The sequence below is a fragment of the Ceratosolen solmsi genome, unplaced genomic scaffold (assembly GCF_000503995.2).
Source record: "Ceratosolen solmsi marchali unplaced genomic scaffold, CerSol_1.0 scaffold35, whole genome shotgun sequence".
NCBI lineage: Eukaryota > Metazoa > Arthropoda > Insecta > Hymenoptera > Agaonidae > Ceratosolen > Ceratosolen solmsi.
In genome coordinates this window covers 7176655-7181654 of record NW_011948423.1, presented here as the reverse complement: position 1 = coordinate 7181654, position 5000 = coordinate 7176655, and the positions used below count along the sequence as shown (strand labels likewise).

Below are 5000 nucleotides of genomic sequence, written 5' to 3'. Positions count from 1 at the left end.
TGTTGAATGGTTCGGATAATTGCTCATTCTTACAATCTCTCACAACATCAACTCTTGAAACAATATTAGTATTAATTTTTATGTACAACCAATTATATGCAATATTAGTGCTAAAAGCAAAAGATTAATTTCATTTGAAAATTAGGCCGCACCGTCCTCCGTATAGCATAAAAATATAATTTGATTTACACGTCAATTAAATATACTAATTATCAATCACTCTTCTACATTTTTAATCGATTCATTATCGTAGTACTTATAGTATTTGATTAAAAACTTTGAGCGTAATATTCCGTCAGTTTTGTGGTGTTTGAGTAGAAAAAGTACGTAATTCTTATTCATTATAAAACTTACTGTAACGGATACTGTATTAACAAACTAATTGAAAACTTGAACTCGATAGAAAGATTTAATCATCTACTCGATCAATCCGACTAATTCTATTCTGTCCGTCTGTCTGCCCCTCTCTCTCTCTCTCTCTCTCTCTCTCTCTCTCTTCCTCTTTGCAATTACGTGAAATTCTACCCCAAGCAATTTAAAATTTAAGGAGGCTATACTCAATGTGCAATAGTGTGTATTAATAATAAAATAATTAATAAAGTATCTTTGCAACAACAATAATGAGAACAACCGATTGTCTAGCTCGTATTTCTATTTCGATAGTAACTAATCCACGTCTGTATGACAATGTTTCTCGTACAATTGTATATTGTAGGTGTGAATTCTCTCGCGTAACGAAGTTAGATATACTTCTCGGAACCTTGAAAGTCTTCTTCCCAGTTCTACTGGAATGAGTAATCGCGACGCATGCTAAGACAGAAACTAAAAATGCCGGGTTGAGAGACCCTCTACTTTTATGACCTCGTGCAAGTAGTGTGTACCGGTTTCTTTCACTCTCTATCTTCTCCCATCTCTGTCTTTTCCTTTCTCCTTGCGGCTACCCTCTTTCTTTTCTTCTTTAAAGAGTATGTGTAGTACAGAGAAGCTTGCGTTGCGTAAAGACTCCCACGCACACAAGTAACGGCTCACAAAGGTAAATAACGACTTGCGCGAGCCGTGAGATTGAAGTTCGTGTGTCCTCTATTTTTTCCTTAAATACACTCCGAACAATGGCGTTCACTTGAATATCTTATGATTATATATTGGAAGTTTTCAACAATGTACGTATGCCGTATACAGCTGGTTAACTAATTTTTTTTTTTCCCATAAAATCGAAAGCATAGGGAAAATTCTTTATCGGTCGTATAAGAGTTCCTTCCGAGAGCAAAATTTTCATCTTCGAGTCCTTTTATTAGCATTTTGTTCCCATGTATCGTAGCTTTAAACTTTTCAATTTAAAAGGCGAGAATAGCATGCGACATAATATCATGGCCTATCAATATCATTAATTTATTTTCATATTTCATTCGACCAGTGTTAAAATGATTTTTATGCTTAAGTGCATAAGATTGATCCTTCGCACAAGGTCATCTTTCAAATTCATTTAAAATTTATAACAATCCGTTAGATAAATATATTTTAAAATATTTCAAATCTTAATTGGTTTGGAAGCAGTATTTTATTGGTAACGGAATATTACATTTTCAATCTCATCAAGTTATTTTTTATTTTTGACTTGTAAAAATGAATTGAAAACATATGTTTATTATATTACATGAAAGCATTTATTCACACATCTATCAGCCATTTTACAAATTATTATTTATTTATATATGTATATATATATTTGAAAAATCACAACTTTAGATTAAGCAAAACAAATTCTTTTTAATTTTCAAATTTCCTATTGTTCTTTATTGATTAATAGATGAAAAGTGCATTTAGAAATATGTCATATTAATTTATATTTCCTGTAAATTTAATTTATATTGTTCAGCGCTACATTGTATTATTTCCTTGTATTTTGTAGCGCACATTTATGCTTCATGCTTATATCAATGGTTAGTAGCTCTTGTTCTGTTTATCTATTTTGTTCTTGACATTTAACTTGCAGTTCAGTTGAAAATAAGATTTACAATTGAACGAACGAGAATATATTTACATATCGGTAAAAGGCATCATATCCTGCTTGATTACGTCATTGGAGGAAGTCACGCTGACAGGCGCCGGAAGTCTCGAAAGGGAAGTATTTTAATATATATATATATATATATATATATATATATATATATCCGAGTAATATTGATTAATTTAATTTAAACGAACTGCAATGTCTCTAACCATTACAGTCTTACCAATTTTTGTACTGCAGCTAAATTGCAAGTTAATAGTTTGTTCTTAATAAGTACAAAGCAACAATAATCCTTCGAGCTTTGTTCTCATAAAGCTTTTCAATGAAAAATAACAAAGAAGATTCATATAAAACATAATCTATATATATAGAACCATTATCATATAAAAAATATGTATATTAGTTCAAAAGAATAAAATTTATCTTTATAAATAGATAGTGCATAATGTATGCTTTAAAATTCAAAAGAATTGAATGATAAAGATTTATTAGATTAGATTGAAAGTGGAATTAGGCAGTTATGAGTCGTACATAAAGTGTATACAAACGTCTTAGCTCAATCAACCATTTACCTTCATGTAGACGTAAAGATGCAGTTGAGCCATGCAAATTTATCAATTTAGTGCCCTGGTGCACTCAAGCGTATTGCATCGTTGTGCCATAAACAGCGAATATGTCGAGGAGTCGCAAGTAGTCTAACTCACTTTTATCAACTTATGAATGCAACATCTCGCCGTTGATCCCACATTTGGTTTCCAGTTGCTTCCTAGTTCGAGCCACCGTCGCCTCCTCCCCACCCCCTCCCATAATTCTTATAGCAGCATTAAAATTATGAGTTGAAACATGCATATAAAAGATGACTAATGTGTTAAATTAAGACTCACTTAGAGAATCTCGTTTTAAGACAGACAAATTTATTGACACTTGCGGTGGGAAAAGGAAAGGGTTAAACAAGTCGTAAGTCATTTGAACCTTAAATAATGTACATACATTATTTTAATTATTATTTAAAATTGATATCTCTTTATTTCTACAGATTTTATTCCTCTAAAGTGTCATGATTTTATAGTGAATCTACATCTTATAGCAAACAATTTACTATAAGCTTATTCCATGATTTTATGAATTGAATGGGGAAGAGTTATAGTTTTGTTTACGTAAGGATAGTTTCAGATTTTTTAAAAATGGCCGAAAGACAAATTTTTACAATAATGGAAGATCCATTCCAATGATGTCGTATATATCTATATATATATATATATATATATATATATATATATATATATATATATGAATGTATATGTATACATTAGATTTTCAGTTCAATGAATTTTCTTACAGCTCGTTTTATTAAGTATAGCACGTACTCCATATAAACATATTTGATAAGAACCGGTCACAACTAACAAGAATTACTGGTTAGATAAAATTATTATTATTCAGGTAACTTATCTTAATACTTTCGATATTCCTAAGTTATAATTATGAGAAAATTCTAATATTTTAAACTTACAATATACTTTTAAACTTTGAATAAATAAGTTTTGAATAAATATTCGGATAATTGTTATTGAAATCAGAATATGTTTAAAATTTATAATACTTACGGAGAGCCATGCTGATGGCCATGATTTTGGCATACAAATTAATTTTCATATATACAATGAGAAACAATTTTATCCAGCTCTATGAAATTTTCATTTTTTTAATGCTGGCTTAGTTTAACTATATGTACATATAAATTATTATACTTAATTAAGTCTTCGGCAAAAATGAATATGTATTATTGCAAAAATTGTCTATCAAAGAACATACATTTTCAGTTCTTTTAAATTACAATAAATGTATTATGTTTTCTTATTTATTAATCATTCGCGTGCAGATATTAAATCTACCTAAAAAATCATTTATCAAAATTACTTTTAAATAAAAAGAAAAAAAAGGAAAAATAAATAAAGAAAGAACAATAAAAAAAAAGTAAAAACCATTTCATATGAGTTGTCAAATTGAGATTTGTACGTAGAAAAATTAAATATACAAACGGGGAAAATAATGTTTTGGATGACAGTGATTCATACCGTAGGTTTGTTCAGCACACTTCCACATCATTACTGTCACCGACAATTTTTTCCATACAATAATTATATAGTATCTCAAGCAGCCCCTCTACTCACCCGTACGGGGATCGATATTCCCATATCTCTTATTTAATTAAAGTAATAATTTTAATAAATAAAATAAACAAGTCTTAGAACAGTTTAGTAATATTTGAGGGTTTTGTCATTCCTAATAAGTATCCCGTGGTAAATGTATTCTTTCACGACGTCATCCTGTGGCTATTTCACTTCCGATGAATTAGTAATAATTATTTCTAAGTACGTTTTAATTCACAAAAATTTCATTAAACCAAGAATTATAAATATAGTTGAATATATGACTTATCTTTAATGAATATCTGCTTTTAATAAAAGTATCAAATACGATATTTGATATGCTTAAAACAGTAATTCAGAAATATGAGCATGACAAGTAATATAAGAAAAGAACATCTGGCAAATAAATACCAAACTATTATATGTAATGGTTAATAACTGTAGATTAACATGCGATCACGTGACCAATCTTTTCAAAAGTATTTAATTACTTTTTCTTTTTTTCTTTTTTTTTAATGTTAGCAAACCCTCGCATACATCCATAATACTTGCGTTACTTTGTCGATGAATTGTAGTGAATACCGATTCATTGTTTCGCTTTGTCATTTCACATAAAAATGCAAAAACCGCGTCGTTTTTCATTTTTCTTTTTCTTTTTTAATCTCATTATCATCGTTGTGAGCCATTGGTAGTAGTACATCCTGCCGCTCCCTACGCACCGATTCAGCTCTTCAATATACGTCAATCGTCAATAGGAATTGTATCACACTCCATTGTACCGACCAAAGTACTTTTCCTCCTCCTCCTCCTCCTCCTCCTCCTCCTCCTCCTCCTCC

The 5000-nt window shown here is 29.9% G+C and overlaps 1 protein-coding gene across 1 annotated transcript in view; it reads left to right on the top strand.

Annotated features, from left to right (window-relative positions):
* LOC105362428 (POU domain, class 4, transcription factor 2-like) overlaps positions 1-5000 on the top strand; it is a 36196-nt gene that overhangs the window by 23189 nt on the left and 8007 nt on the right. The window lies entirely within an intron of this gene.